The following is a 17333-nucleotide window of genomic DNA, read 5'->3' on the forward strand; positions in this document are numbered from 1 at the left end:
GAGACAGTAGGAGGAGTAGCAGAAATATCAGCAGTAGCTAGCTCCTCATTATCAGTAAGAACAGTGGAACCAGTAGCCACATTGTCTCGAGTAGAGCCAGCAGCAGTAGAGTCAACAGTACGAGTATCAGTACCACCAGTGAACAACTCAATAGCACCAATACCAGCAGTAGAAATGGAGAGCTCAGCAGTAGAAACAATAACATCCTTTTCTTGCTCCCCCTTTGCCTGTTCATCTACCCTACTAAGAACTAAAACAAAAAAAACATTTTAAGTTAACAACTGTAGAACCAAATAAATTTGACTCAACAATTTCATCTGTTGTTGGTCTCTGAGGACAGACTGGTGATTTAGTCAGCCCTTCGATTGAGACAGAGTTAGATGTCTGTAAGTACAGCTGTGACTCTGCTGACTCATTGGCAACACATGTTGACCCAGATAGTGTAAGAGTTCTGGCAGGTAATGATGTAGGAGTGAGACTCTTAGCATGATCCAAGTAACATTTAGGCTGTGCAGTGGCCGGAGCTGATTCAACACGATGAGGAACCAGCTCAAGACTACTTTGGGGGTCATTTATGTTCTCTGCTGGTTTTACTGTCAGCGGAGGATATTGCATGATGTTCAATTTAGAAAAATGTGGAAGTGCCTGGTTAGAAGAGTATGGGTTGCTACTCTTCTTAGCACTAGTTTTAAAACCAGTCTGCTTGGGAGCCAAGGTTATACCTTTAACTCCATTTTCATTTTTCAAGTCAGTAGTGAAAAGATTTTTAATTAAGTTAGAGATTTCTGCTGTTTGGTCAAGAGACGCACCAGGTTCCATAGCAGCTTTCTTTTCAGAAGCGGTAGTTGAGACTGGGGCAATCCCTCCTCAGGTGTGCTTGGAGCCAGCTTTAGCTCATTTGAATTTGCCTGTTACCAAGAAATAGTTAAGCAACAGATTCCAATACTAGAAGTAGGTAGTCAGTATATAAGACTAGGGCTGTTCCTTATGATCAGAGAGCACTAGATTCTAATACAACTACTACGTTACCAGTATGTGAGACGGTGGCTGTACTAGTTGAGGTAGCTAGCTTCTTCCTTTTTACAGCTGGCTTTCGCTAAGGTCCCTCTGCCTCAGCTGGTGCAACACCAGAGGCAGTCGTTTGGTTTACTCCACCTTGAGCAGTAAGATAATCGAGCATGCCTGGTGTTAAACCAGTATATGGAGCAGCAGGAGCATCTTTTGGCATTCCCCCTTATTTTGGAGGCAGGTCGAATGATTAATCAGCAATCTGCTGGTAAGCTTTACCCTGCTCATTTTCAAAAACAAGGCTCAAAAACTTTAGAAAGGGGATTAGATGTGTTCGTTTGAGTGCAAGCACCATTTTCCTTAGCCTCAAATAACTTTCACCAGCATAATCAATATTACGGTTGAACAGCATCCCGTGACCAATCTTCAGCTCAAAATCTGAGCACTGATTAAAACTTCCAGACTTCTGGCTGATACACTGAGTCAGCGACCCAAAGAAATAATACCATAGAGGTGGCATATGCTTCCTCAATGGCGTATGAGCTACTGGTTAAGTGAACCCAATAATTTCCAGTACCTCCCTTCTAAACTCATCACTGGAAGGTGAAGGAATAAATGGTCCAGTAGGCAGGTGAAGGGCTCGTCGGATGGCATCAACTGTGATGGAGCAGGTTAGGGTTTCTGTAACCATGCCAAGAATACATGGAACGTTCTGTGGAGTGGTGGCAGTGGTAGCAGTATACCAAAGTCTAGCCAAGCAGGCTGGATATAAACGTGAAGGTACAACTGTAATAGCTCTAGCCGGAGGTGATTTCCGTATATAATTGATCAATGTTTCATAGCCCATGTTGGCTTTGGATTTGGGAATGGACAGTGCATGAGCAACATTGCCTCTCGATAGGCGAATCAGTGCATGATCTGGTGCATTAGCAACCCTGATCAGGTTGGGGTGAAGATTAAACAGTGGACCCTGTACAACTTGTTCCTCGATGACCGGTGGAGGTTGCTGTTCTGGTTGTTGTTGTTGTGGTTGTTGTTCCTCTGAATGGTTTTCTGTAGGTGGTGATTGTGGATGTTGTTGTTCTTGGTCTGCCATTGATGAGATCGTTGAAGATGGATGTATGAAAGATTTGAAGATTTGTGAATTTAGAGAGAAGAGTGTGTTTTGGAAAGGTAAATCAAAGAGTTAATAACCGAAGGTTATTATGTGGAATGGATCGCCTTATTTAACCTTTCGGATTGGTAGAAAAAGTGCAGGAGAGAGAAAATGGCAACTGTCATCTGCACGCGTGTAGGCAGATGTGACAGAATGGTACGTTTTCAAGGGGACACAGACTGTTGACATGACGTATAATCGGCTTGAACACTCATACCTCCCATTAAGCATTAAATGCAGCAGGTTTCAATTCAAAAATGAAGTTAAAAACTATAAAATAAATTTTGTATTAAATACAAAAATTCTTGTGACATTTAATATGTAATGAATTTAATTTTAAATCATTGGGAGTAAATGAGTTTCAGATTTAAGGTATCATTTAAGTATTGTGAGCTATTTATTATTTCGTTTTGAACATTGAATAACCATGATATAAAAGACCTTGATGTGCTGACTGTTTGACATGTAGGCAGTAAGTGAAAGAATTTGGGACTTATTGGTTTACCCTACATGTTGTGGAGCCAGCACACCAACAAAGTTGCCTTTTATTTTAAAGTTCAAGCATACCCAGCTCAGAGATGAGATAGTTAAAACGTTTCTCATCTAAGGGTTTTGTGAAGAGATCTGCTAACTGCTGGTCTGTTGAAATAAAATGTAGCTCCGCATCTCCTTTTTGAACATGATCCCTTATGAAATGATATCGAGTGTCAATGTTCTTTGTCCTAGAATGCATCACAGGATTGTTGGTAATTACAATTGCACTTGTGTTGTCACAGTAGATTAGAGTTTTTGTAACATGAACACCATAGTCCTTCAGCTGGCTTTGCATCCATAGTACTTGAGCAGTACAACTACCAGCATAAACATATTCTGCCTCAGCAGTAGATGTGGACACAATATTTTGCTTTTTGCTCGTCCAGCTGACTACCCTACCACCCAGTAACTGGCAACCACCAGTAGTACTTTTCCTATCTATTTTACACCCTGTAAAGTCAGCATCTGAATACCCAATTAGCTCAAAATCCTGGTCTTTGGGATACTAAAGACCACGTTTAGCAGTACCTTTCAGATACCTAAATATCCTTTTTACTGCTAGCAAGTGTGACTCTTTAGGATCAGCTTGATATCTGGCACAGAGACATGTGGCAAACATAATATCTGGTCTGCTGGCTGTAAGATAAAGTAAGGATCCAATCATACCTCTATATTCAGTGATATTGACTGGTTCACAATTGGGATCAGCATCTATTTTAATAGATGCTGCCATTGGGGTCCCTATATCTTTTAAACAGGTCAGACCAAATATCTTTAACATATCTTTGATATATTTATCTTGACTTATAAAAATTCCATCATCAAGTTGTTTAATCTGCAACCCAAGAAAGTATTGCAGATCTCTTTGTAAACTCATTTCATATGTCTTAGACATAAGTTTTGAAAAATCTTGACAATGTTTCTCATTTTCAGAACCATAAATAATATCATCCACATATATCTGTACCAACAAGAGATCACCATCTATCTTCTTTGAGAATAGAGTGGTATCAATTGTTTCAACTTTAAAACCTATACCAGTGAGATACACATGAAGTGTCTCATACTATGCTTTTGGTGCCTGTTTGAGGCCATAAAGAGATTTGTCTAGCTTGTAGACATGGTCTGGATATTTACTGCTTACAAAACCAGGAGGCTGTTTGACATAAACTTCTTCTTACAGCTTCCTATTTAGAAATACAGATTTAACATCCATCTGGAATACCCTAAAGTTCATCTTAGCAGCATATGCCAAGAACAATCTGATAGCTTCCATCCTAGCCACTGGTGCATATGTCTCTCCATAATCCAATCCTTCTTCCTGTTTGAAACCCTGAGCTACCAATCTAGCTTTGTTTCTGATCACAATCCCAACTTCATCCATCTTGTTTTTGAAAACCCACTTGGTACCAATGATCTTTTTAGTTTCATCATCAGGTTTAGGTACCAATGTTCACACCTTATTCCTATCAAACTGTGAGATCTCTTCTTGCATAGCTCCTACCCAGCTTGAATCTTTGATTGCCTCATCAGGACATGTAGGTTCAATGGTAGACACAAAGTTTACATGCATACAAAAGTTGATGGTTGCATGTCTTCTTATTTTAACACCGCTTGCCAGATTACCAATAACTTGTTCAATTGGATGCTCCTTTGTCCATCTAGTATTACGAACATGTGAGCTTGTTATGGAATACACATCATCTTGATCATCAGCCGGCTCAGAGGAATGAGCATCAGTGGGAGATAGCTGTTTATTATGAGTGTAACCAGTACCAGCTTAAGATCCTTCGGAACCAGTAGACCTATGCTCAAGTTGTAACACTTCAGTAGAGCTAGTAGGTCCACCTGATTTAGACACAGATGGAACAGAGTGTTCCATCTCATCATCAGAGAACCCAGCAACTTGGATTGAAGAGGGATTTGCTACTGGTTCTTCTTCTTCATCAAGAGCTTGCTGAGTAGGCTCTTCAAATAGTAACTCCTCATCTTCTTGACCAGAAGATGAAGTAGGGGCAGTTTCATCAAATGTAACATTAATGGATTCTTCAAAATAGCCCCTTCTTTTATTGAAAACCCTGTATGCCTTTGACATGTTGGAATATCCTAAAAATATACCTTCATCAGCCTTAGCATCAAACTTGCCTAGTTGATCCCTATTGTTTAGAATGAAATAGGGAGTGCCAAATACATGAAGAAATGAAATTAAGGGTCTTCTGCCTTTGAGAACTTCATAAGCAGTTTTCTGATGTCTTTTCACTATTAAAGATCTATTTTGGTAAAACATGCAGTGTTCACAGCTTCTGCCCAATATGAATTTTTCAGCCCAGACTTAGCCAACATAGATCTTGCTGCTTCAATGAGAGTTCTGTTTCTTCTTTCTGCAACACCATTCTATTGAGGTGTTCTTACAGCAGAAAAGTTCTGTGAAATACCTTTGTCAGCACAAAATTCTTCGAAAGTAGCATTTCTGAATTATGTACCATGATCACGTCTAAGCTGCTTCACCAGTTGCCCATTCAGTAGTTCCATTCTTTTGATAAAATTGATGATTTCATCAGCAGCTTCACTCTTTTGCTTCAAAAAGAATACCCAAGTGTATCTGGAATATTCATCAACAATCACCAGTGTATACTTCTTCCCACTACAGCTGGCTATATTAACAGGACCAAAAAGATCCATATGAAGTAGGTGAAATGGTTTCTCAACAGATGAAATCTGCTTTTACTTGAATGAGGCATGGTGATGCTTCCCTTTTTCACAACCAGGACACAATCTATCCTCCACATAAGACATTGTGGTTAGCCTAGACACCAAACTTTTACTAGATAACTTATGAATATCTTTGAAGTTGAGATGTGAGAGTCTCTTGTGCCATAACCACTTAAGGTTGTCTGATGCCTTTGAATAAAAACAAGTATCAGTTGTTGTGACTGCTGTGTTCATGTCAATTTGATACATGTTCTCATATCTTTTTGCTGTCAGCAGTGGCTTCCCTGTTTTATAAAAAATAGTGCCAATCTTCCTTCTGAACTGGACTATCTTACTTTTGCTTGTCAGTTGGCTTATGCTGAGTAGATTATGTTTAAGCCCAACGACATATGCTATATTTGAAAATGTAACATTCCCATTTGTTAAAGTACCAAAACCCTTTGTGTAACCTAATGAATTATCTCCATATGATACAACTGGACCATCCTTTTCTTGATAGTCCATCAGCAGGGACTTACATCCGGTCATATGTCTCGAACAACTACTATTGAGATACCAGATTTGCTTGTTTTGAATGCCCTGCACAGTAGCTAAGAGATTAGTTGTGACGCCCCGTACAAAACCATCGTGTACGGTTCATCAACAACAGGATCATTACAAGGTCAAACACTATATGCTGTTTGAAAATCAGTCTTGCATTCATAAAAGATAGTGTTTTACAAAAGATAACGTGCTTCCTATGAATAGAAGCATTAACATAAGTAAGTGACACAAAGGTCGTTACAAAGCTATTGTTTGAAAATAACTTAAGTTGCGAATGCACAGTAAAAGTTTCATGATTAAGACATCTCTAAGTAATGCAGCGGAAATCTAACACATCAGGTCCATAACAGCAAGTCTATAACACCAAGACAGCAAGTCTAACAGCGGAAGCAACAACGTCTAAGCACCTGAGAAATACACGCTTAAAAAGTCAACACGAATGTTGGTGAGCTATAGTTTGTTTGTAATCAGTAATGTAATGTAATGTAGACCACGAGATTTTAGTGCTTCAACCAGCATTTCAAATAAGTAATTCAAAACAGTATGATAAAGTATATGCTTAACCGTGGGCACCCGGTAACTAACTTAACGTAATAGTAATACCCCCTAAAAGTACACTTTGCGAGTGCGTATGTCCTCGAAGTATCAAAAACCCGTTAAATGCTAGCGCGACTAGCCCGAGTGGGGATGTCAAACCCTATGGATCCATATCTAATATTCGCGTTCCCCGGTTCAAAACCAATGATTAAACATTACCGTGCTAAGGGGAATCTTTATGCCGTTATATAACCCACACATATGTAAAGTTTAAGTGCTCGTGTCAAGTAGGTAAAACATAAAAAACGCATGTATTCTCAGTCCCAAAAATAGTATAAGCAAAAAGGGAAGCTATGACTCACAGTGGATAAGCAGTAAAAGTCGATATGAAACGTATGTAAGTAGTAAGTCGGTCCGAAAGGTCGTCAACCTAAGTCAAAGGTTACTAGGTCAGTATGTTGTCCCTATAAGTTTAAAATTGCATAAATTAAGTTTAAGTGTCATCATCATCATCATCATTCATCAAAACTAAGGTAAGTTTAACAGGAATAGAGATTGAAATAAAAGGCTGACTTTGGACACCTGTTACGACCTCTATACAAATCAAAAATACGCGTAGTCAGTGTCCATGGCTCCATATGTGAGTCCTCTAACCACTGACCAATTTTCAGAACCTAAATTGTCTTCGTTTGACTGTGGCGACGGTTTAAGTGCGAGTAGGTTAGAAATTTCAGCACAACGTTACAAAGGCGTAGTGACTTTCGGAAGGCTATAAATCCTAAACCGTATATCGGATTAAGTCGAGGCCTAAACGAAAAGTTATCTACTCGAAACAAACTATCTAAAAATTAGTTTTCCAGAAGCCCAGGAGTCTGATCAGACCCTGAAAATCAGGAAACGATTGCTCCGGTGAGATTCTTGGTGCTTGATGCTCATCACGGTTCTCATCTTTGATGCTTGTAAGCTTCAAGTGTACAACTCTTTGATGTTTTAGCATCACTTTGACCAAGGTTCAACCATCAACACACAACTAAGAGTAAAATCTATCATTCTACAAGTTTTGAACATCAAGATTGCCTCTTTATTGCATAAATCCAATAAAACTTCAACCTTTGTCCTTTTTACACAAGTTTATGCATCTCCATCACATGTGATGATGAAGACTTGATCGTTATCATCACAACAAACACAAAAAGGTTCCATGTAAGTGAGATCTACAATAATAACTTAGATCTCAAGTATTAAGAAAACCCTAAGCTAGAAAGCTTGGATCTTTACAAGATTAATGAGACCATAAGCTAGAAAGCTAAGATCTTTAACAAAATAATGAAAGTAATGAGACCATAAGCTAAAAAGCTAAGATCTTTAGTGTTCTTGAAGATCCTTAAAGCAAAAAACTAGATCTTCAAGTTATATGAAGATCATAAACACAAGTTTTGATCTATATAACAAAACAAAGAAATCACAAGCGAGATCTAATAAGTAAATGAAGATTCAAAGCTAGAAATCTTGAATCTTTCATGTTCTTGAAGGATTCAAACCCAAGTTTGAATCTAAAAGATATAACAAGATTAAAAGCTAAAAGATTGATCCTTTAAATGATGATGATGATGTCGACTTTATGAAGAAGAAAAGAAGAAGAAGAAAATTTAAAACTTACACTTTTTAGAGTGAGAAAGACTAGAGAGAGAATTAGAGAGTAAGTGTGTGTAATTTGTAAATGAAATCAAGTGTGAAATGAATGAGATAAGCTTGGTATTTATAGGAAATGAGGGTGTGGGGAGGGTATCTATAACAACCCTCATATTTACATACCTGAATTGACTGATTTAACTATAGGGTTGTTATCCAAACGTAATATATAATTAAATTTGACATTGATCAAATATTTATTTTTAGTCGACACTTTTTGTTAACTAAAGTTTCCACTAATTATATAAAATAACTTTAGTTAATATTAATATTAATGCGTATTATATTTAAAACTATATGAAACATAATTATTAATTAAATGATAAGTTATTTTAATCATTATATATATATTTTTAGCTTATAAAAAAGAAATTTTTTTTATAAATTAAATAATGAGCCCATGAATTTTGACTAAATATTTTCAAAAACAAAAACTTATCAAAAACATTTTTAACATGTTTTTATTTTTTGTCAAAATTGGCACCTTTATTTTATTTATATTTTTTCTTTTCACCAACAATTTTTTTCCTATAAATACCCACTTCCATTTCATAAAAACTTGTATCAAATCTTTGAAAAAACTCTCTCACAAACTTGGGAAAGTACTTGAGGTATTTTCTATATTTTTTATCGAATTGCTTTTATTTTTTTGTATATTCTTTAAAAATTCGAATTTAATATATATAAATTATTTTTACATGTTATAATTAGTATTATAAGTATTATGATGTATAAAAATAATTTTGATAATTTATGGAATTTATTTATAATTAAATACGAATTATGTAGTATTTAAACATAAAAACAATATAAAATTCGTAATAAAATATTAAACAGTAATAAAAAAAATTATAAATTTTTTTTGAGATTATTATACTTTTATAAACAAGCTAAAATTATAAAAATTAAATAAATGGGAAGATTAGTATTTAAAAAGAATTTACTTTTACATTATTCTAAACCGAGAGAAATAATAAAGAAAATACAAAATAAATACAAACGTGTATTAAATATTTTTATAAAATTTTTATATGATTAGTAGCATCACTAGATACTTTTAAAAAAATATAAAAATTAATTTTAAATTATTTTTCCTATTTATTTAATTATAGGCTGATTACAATGGTTAAATAATTAGAAAAAATTAAATAAATAATATTTTGATATAAAATTTGATTTAATAATTTTTATTACATTTTTACAGAATATAGAACCTGTAAAAAATATAAAATTATTTATTTAGGTCGATTTGAAATTTATTACCTAATTAACTTTGATTTAATCTAAACCGAGAACATATGCAAAGAAAAAAGGAAATAAATATAAAAACTTGGAAAAATTATTTTTGTAAATGTTTCTACTGATTCATATACCTAACTAGAGTTATAAAAATTATGAACATAATTTTTAGGTGAATAATAGAATTAATCAACAAATTAAATCGTATATGTATATAATTCGGCTAACCTAATTAAATACATTAATATTATATTGTTACTATTATTATAAAACATCAAAATAATACTTATAATAACTAATTAATTCCTTTCCCTATTATACATACATATACTTTATTAATTCATAAAATACAATAATATATATAATAATAAACCTAAACTTATATACACTTAAATAAATAATAAAGATAATCGAATTATTAATACGATAACAATAAACTTATTAAAATATCATATTATTAATATATAAACATGTTGTATTTCTATACTCACATAATGGGTGAAGGTTATGATCAAAAGATAACGTATGACTTATACGAACTCACCGCTATTTACGGTAAAGTGGATGATGTCAAGATTGCCATAATGGGAATAAGGTTTTGGATTAATACGAAAGGTTGTAGACTTATAGTTCAACTGAAAGTTCCTGACCCCCGATTACTTCTGGTCATCCCGACTTACTTAATAGCAACGAAGTTTGGACGAAGTTGTACAACGTCTTAATGTGGAGGATTATAACCCAAACGTTCTAAAACTATAAACCTGCTTTAAATGAAAACTTTTCAAAAGTAGAAACTCTTACTATAAATTGTCACTATTAATATAATTCTTATATTAATAAACATACTTTTTGTCTATTAGAACATAACTGACTAAACGTTATATCTCTAGGTTGAGATCTCCGTTACTTACTTCCGTCATTTCTTTTCTTTGTGGATTATCTTCAACTGCTATTTAAGGTGAACTTCATAGCCCCACTTTTTACTGTTTCATAACTGTTTTACAACTTTTGGGGTGAGACACATGCTTGCTTTATAACTGTTTTACACTTAGACACAAGTACTAAATTGGTAACTATGCTGTCATGCTTTGATTCATGCTAAATCCCTACCGTAATATCGTCAATTGCTACGTTTAAATGTAAACTTAATTATTGTGAGTAGGCCTATTGAGAGTAACGTCTCTAACCATTCGACCGTTGGTCTTTGGTTACATAATAATGATTCCACGACACTGACAGTACAAGGTGTCATAGGGTAAACTTGTTTAGTAGCGATATTACAAAATGCAGCAACACTTTTAGATTGATATTTCTATATCAATAAACTTTAAACTAAATCTTGTGGTCTAAAACTTTGGATATTATTTATAAACCTGTGAATTTCACTCAACCTTTTTGGTTGACACTTTAAGCATGTTTTATCTCAGGTGATGATTGAGCTAGCTGTTTGCAATTTTGTGATGATAGATTTGATGCTTGCATGGAGTCCACATCGCATATTATATTTTAGTTCATAAACATTTATTTTACGTTTTAATAATAATGTAAACATGTATTACTTCTTCCGCTGTTTTATTAACAAAGGTTTTATTTAAAAAGTCTCATATAGAGTCGTTCTCGTTTATATAACTGTGTTATGATATGATTGGTCACAATTACCCCTGGACCATTTTGGGGGGTGTGACAGATTGGTATCAGAGCAGGCTGTTGTAGAGAACCAGGATTGCATTTTAAGTGTGCCTTATATAATTAGGTACCTTAGCAATGTAGGACTACAACTTCCTTTGACTATAGTGCCTTTAATTATTGCCTTTAACTGTTAAATGCTACACTATACTTTAGAAACTTTACTTATCTTAGAATGCCGAGCCAATCTAAGAACTCTGCTCATTCTCCTTAGTACTATTCAATTCCGCCACCACATTTAAATGCGACACCGTTCTCGACATTCCTATGTCATCTATCATGGTTTTGTGTATTACATATGTATTACATGAAATATTATCCATGATTTTTGAAACTCCAATATTTGTTACTATTCATACTCAAACGTATATAACCTCCTTGTTATACCACGTACCTATATGCTTTATGCCTTTATGCATCGGTTTGCGAACCAGAAAATTGAAGGTATTTCGTATGCCCGAGAGACATATTAAATTAATGTGGCTAATATGTTTTGATCCAAGTCAGGTCATACCCAATAACAAGCTTACCGACTCCTTATTCGTATTTGATCTTAACGATTGGATCATTGATTAAATACGCGACACTTGAATTTTAAGGAAAAGGTTTCTTAAATAATATTACTTGATATGTTTATATAAGTTATGGAACAACTTATATAACAAGGATTTAATTATTTATAGGTTAAATAATTAATTAAGTTATGTTACATTTTATAAAATTGGTTTTATAAAATATACATAACAAATAATATACAAGTTTATAAAATGAGTTTTATGAAATCAAGTTTTATAAAAACTGATTTTATAAAATCAGTTTTTTTTTATATAAAAGTATATTATAACATTGCAATGTGAGTGGCATGGGAGTTACAATGAGCATGCATTTGTTTATTACTTACGACCCATGCTTAACTAAGACCAAGACTTAGGATTCTACACTTACACATGCAATTAAAACATATCAAGAAAGCTGAAAATACTGCACAGAATTCTGCTCAAATGAGCTAAATGCCGTGGCCTTTTGAGTGCTCAATGGAGTTCTAAATTTGTTTTTACAAGCTCACATCAAGTGTCTAATTAAATCCTAACTAAAGTACTAGGTGTTGGAGGTTGGCTTGGGGTATAATCTCTTGAGGTTTCATGCTTTTGAGGCTTGCGTTCTCATCATCCTTTTAGTTGCTGCTTGTGACAACCCGTAAATTTCTGAGTTGATTTAAACAAAAAACTTTATATGATTTCATTAAATTTCGACTGTTTCCGACGATTCACGAACAATTATTTGTAAATAATTACGCATTAATTTGATATATTAATATTATTATTATTAATATCCTTTTTAAACAAGATATCAACAATTAATATCTTTATTATCAGTATTGTTATTATGAACAAAAAAAATATATTGACAAATATTCTTGGAAAAATAGTAAATCAATTTGTTTATTTTAAAAAAAATATATATAAAAAAATCCTTAAAATAAATGATTTTTTAATAAAATAAATAAATAAATAAATAAATTACTTTTTAATTAAAAATTATAATGGAAAACTACTTTTATTATTTTATTTTGTGCATTATCCCATGACCTAACATTTAATACTTTTGAATTTTAAAATCCCATTAAAAATTAAAATATTTCTTTTTCTTTTAATTATTTTATTCTTTTTACCTAATTTTTTCAAGTATAAATACCCCTCATTTCTCATTCAAACTCACACCAAAATTTCTCTCATTCTCTCTTTGAAGAATTACTACTAGTAAGTATTCTTTTCTTACTTTTTACTTTTTACTTTTTACTATTTACTTCGGTTTATTATTTTTTACCGAAACATGTAAATAATGTTATAAATTATATGCAATTAAAATTAAAATAAATAATATGTTATAATTAGTAATATATGTTACTAAAAATTATAAAAGTATTTTTATGAATTAATATATAGGAGTTACAATTAAAATCGAATTAATGAATATATATGTATATACGCACCTAACGTGAAGGTTATAATTAAAGATAGCATACAAAGACTACAAACATCACCGCTACTTGTGGCCTAGGGTGATCCTTGTTACCATTATGGGATGCTTGTGGATCTCGAATGCCAAGACTTAGATTCTGGTCAAGAGATCCTGGGCCGCTCGGTAACAATAGATCATTCGAGTGACTTGCATGTTAGTGACGAAGTTTGGGCGAGATTGTACAACATCTTTGTTAAGAATTATATCCCGAACATTCTTAAACTAGAAGCTTACTATAAGTGGAAGTTTTTCATAAATAGTAGGTTTCCAAAAATAGAAACTTTTGAGAAATAGGAATTTTTCTCGAAAACCGTCACTGTCAATATAGTTGCTATATTAATAAACATACTTTATGTCAAGTTAGACATTAACTAATCAAATGTTATACCTCAAGGTTGATATCCAGATCACTTACTTGCTTTACTTTCCTTCTTGCGTGGAATACTTCAACTGCTATTTAATGTGAGTTTCATATGATCCCTTTTACTCTTTACATTTTTGGGCTGAGAATATATGCGCTACTTTTATAACTGTTTTATTAAATGAATACAAATACTAAAACTGATTTTTTGTGAGTTTCATATGATCCCTTTTACTCTTTACATTTTTGGGCTGAGAATACATGCGCTACTTTTATAACTGTTTTTATGAAATGAATACAAATACTAAAACTGATTTTTCGTGAGTTTTCATATGCTCCCTTTTACTCTTTACATTTTTGGGCTGAGAATACATGCGCTACTTTTATAACTGTTTTTATGAAATGAATACAAATACTAAAACTGATTTTTCGTGAGTTCATCTACTCCCTTTTTATATATTTTTGGGCTGAGAATACATGCGCAACTTTTATAACTGTTTTACACTTATCAACTATTAAACTGTGATATGTTGGGCTATGACCAGCAAGTCCCCAACCGACAAGTATAAACGATAACTTGTACGGGGCAAACTTGAAAGTCTAGTCTAAATATCAGTACCAACTATTAAACTATGCTATACCTGGCTATGTCCGACTAAGTCCCTACAGTGATATTTTTAATTGCTGCGGCATTCTTAATTATTGGGGATAGGCCTATCGGGAGTAACGTCCCTGATACATTTGACTAAGTCTTTGTATTACTTGATAATGAAATTAAAACAACAAGGACAGAACAACTTGTCACGGGGCAAACAACGTTTAGTCTAAATATCACGCACTGGCATAATTTTTTGATCCTGCGGGAGATCAACTTGACTGGATCTTGCGAGATCTACTTTACAAACTAAATCTTGTGGTCTAACACTATTACTGAAATCATTATTTATGACAAACCTATGAACTCACTCAACCTCGTGTTGACTTTTTAAGCATGTTTATTCTCAGGTACTTAAATATTGCTTCCGCTGTATATCTACTGCTTTGATGATGATTGCTTGCTATGCTTGGAGTCTTCATTACATATCATATCAAGTAAAGACATATTTATCTTCCGGCAAAACTCAACAAAACGTCTCATGTAGAGTCGTTCTCGTTTATACAACTGTGATTTGATATAATTAGTCACAAATACCCCAGGCCCTATTTGGGGGTGTGAAAGATTGGTATCAGAGCAAGTTGTTATAGAGAAACAGGATTGCATTTTATGTGTGCCTTATACAATTAGGTACCTTAGCAATGTAGGACTACAACTTTCCTTGATCGTAGTGCCTTTACTTGTTGCCTTTAACTGTTAAATGCTACACTATACTTTAGAAACTTTACTTATCTTAGAATGCTGAGCCAACCTAAGAACTCTGCTCACTTTCCTAAGTATTATCCAATTACGCCACCGCATTTAAATGCGACACCATGATTTCTGAAATTCTTGACATTCCTTTGTCATCTATCATGGTTTTGTGTATTACATATGTATTACATGAAATACTATCCATGATTTTTGAAACTCCTATAATTGTTACTATTCATACTCAAACGTATATAACTCCCTGTTATATCACGTACCTATATGCCTTATACCTTTATGCATCGGTTTGCGAATCGAAAAATATCATTGGATTATCACAGTATACGAATTGAAAGTCTTTAATCGAAAGATTATTAGATTACATACTTATCATTTTATAATCTCGACACGTCATACTGCCATTATTGGAGTATAGACAAATCATATCTATCCCAATAGACCTTGTCTACCACTTTTCCTAAATTTCCTCCGTAAATTATGGAAATCTTTTTGCTATAAATACGTATTCAAGGAGACGAATATATCATTCAGTATTCAATACCCATTTCATATCAAACTCTATTCCAAACACATAATATGAATTTCTCGAACTCTTCGAGCTCCAATAGCAGCATAACCGGAACAAACGAACCAATCAGCCATCATCTTTTCTGGATGAATTGGGGATGGGTTCGTAGCTGACTCAATCAATGGAGGCAAGAAGAAGGTGATCCCTTCCACCAACCGAATTCACCCCTTGGCGAAGAACCTGAAGCGCTTACCGGCGAACCAGTCCGAAACACCATTTTCTCCCTTCTTTCCAGGGTATCCCGTCACGAATATATAATATCGAAAATTCTAGATCTTATTCACTGAAATGTCCCGTTCTTATTGATTAAAAATGTTCCATATTAATTGATTTCGTTGCGAGGTTTTGACCTCTATATGAGACGTTTTTCAAAGACTGCATTCATTTTAAAACAAACCATAACCTTTATTTCATCAATAAAGGTTTAAAAAGCTTTACGTAGATTATCAAATTATGATAATCTAAAATATCCTGTTTACACACGACCATTACATAATGGTTTACAATACAAATATGTTACAACAAAATAAGTTTCTTGAATGCAGTTTTTACACAATATCATACAAGCATGGACTCCAAATCTCGTCCTTATTTAAGTATGCGACAGCGGAAGCTCTTAATAATCACCTGAGAATAAACATGCTTAAAACGTCAACAAAAATGTTGGTGAGTTATAGGTTTAACCTATATATATCAAATCATAATAATAGACCACAAGATTTCATATTTCAATACACATCCCATACATAGAGATAAAAATCATTCATATGGTGAACACCTGGTAACCGAAATTAACAAGATGCATATATAAGAATATCCCCATCATTCCGGGACACCCTTCGGATATGATATAAATTTCGAAGTACTAAAGCATCCGGTACTTTGGATGGGGCTTGTTGGGCCCGATAGATCTATCTTTAGGATTCGCGTCAATTAGGGTGTCTGTTCCCTAATTCTTAGATTACCAGACTTAATAAAAAGGGGCATATTCGATTTTGATAATTCAACCATAGAATGTAGTTTCACGTACTTGTGTCTATTTTGTAAATCATTTATAAAACCTGCATGTATTCTCATCCCAAAAATATTAGATTTTAAAAGTGGGACTATAACTCACTTTCACTGATTTTTACTTCGTCGGGAAGTAAGACTTGGTCACTGATTGATTCACGAACCTATAACAATATATACATATATATCAAAGTATGTTCAAAATATATTTACAACACTTTTAATATATTTTGATGTTTTAAGTTTATTAAGTCAGCTGTCCTCGTTAGTAACCTACAACTAGTTGTCCACAGTTAGATATACAGAAATAAATCGATAAATATTATCTTGAATCAATCCACGATCCAGTGTATACGTATCTCATTATTGATCACAACTCAAACTATACATATTTTGGAATCAACCTTAACCCTGTATAGCTAACTCCAACATTCACATATAGAGTGTCTATGGTTGTTCCGAAATATATATAGATGTGTCGACATGATAGGTCGAAACATTGTATACGTGTCTATGGTATCTCAAGATTACATAATATACAATACAAGTTGATTAAGTTATGGTTGGAATAGATTTGTTACCAATTTTCACGTAGCTAAAATGAGAAAAATTATCCAATCTTGTTTTACCCATAACTTCTTCATTTTAAATCCGTTTTGAGTGAATCAAATTGCTATGGTTTCATATTGAACTCTATTTTATGAATCTAAACAGAAAAAGTATAGGTTTATAGTCAGAAAAATAAGTTACAAGTCATTTTTGTAAAAGTAGTCATTTCAGTCGAAAGAACGACGTCTAGATGACCATTTTAGAAAACATACTTCCACTTTGAGTTTAACCATAATTTTTGGATATAGTTTCATGTTCATAATAAAAATCATTTTCTCAGAATAACAAC

The sequence above is a fragment of the Rutidosis leptorrhynchoides genome, chromosome 1 (genome assembly GCF_046630445.1).
Source record: "Rutidosis leptorrhynchoides isolate AG116_Rl617_1_P2 chromosome 1, CSIRO_AGI_Rlap_v1, whole genome shotgun sequence".
Lineage (NCBI taxonomy): Eukaryota > Viridiplantae > Streptophyta > Magnoliopsida > Asterales > Asteraceae > Rutidosis > Rutidosis leptorrhynchoides.